Here is a 260-nt window from a genome sequence, read left to right on the forward strand (position 1 = left end):
CAATATCGAAAACGATCTTTCTGATGACGCTGTTGAGACTGGTAAAGATACTGTCGATATTGTATTGAGTACAGCCCATACGGTTTTTTTTTTTATCGGGGCAGGGGTTGTGGGGGGGGGCGGCGGGGGGGGGGGGGGGGGGTAGTGCCCACTCGTTCCTCCCGTAAACACGCCTATGCGAGAAATGTATAATCGTTAAAACGAACCCACTTAAAAAAAAAAAAGGAATTATTTTTTTTATGAAACAGTTGTAATAAAAC

Source organism: Sipha flava, unplaced genomic scaffold (genome assembly GCF_003268045.1).
Source record: "Sipha flava isolate LNK unplaced genomic scaffold, YSA_version1 524_pilon_pilon, whole genome shotgun sequence".
NCBI classification, from domain to species: domain Eukaryota; kingdom Metazoa; phylum Arthropoda; class Insecta; order Hemiptera; family Aphididae; genus Sipha; species Sipha flava.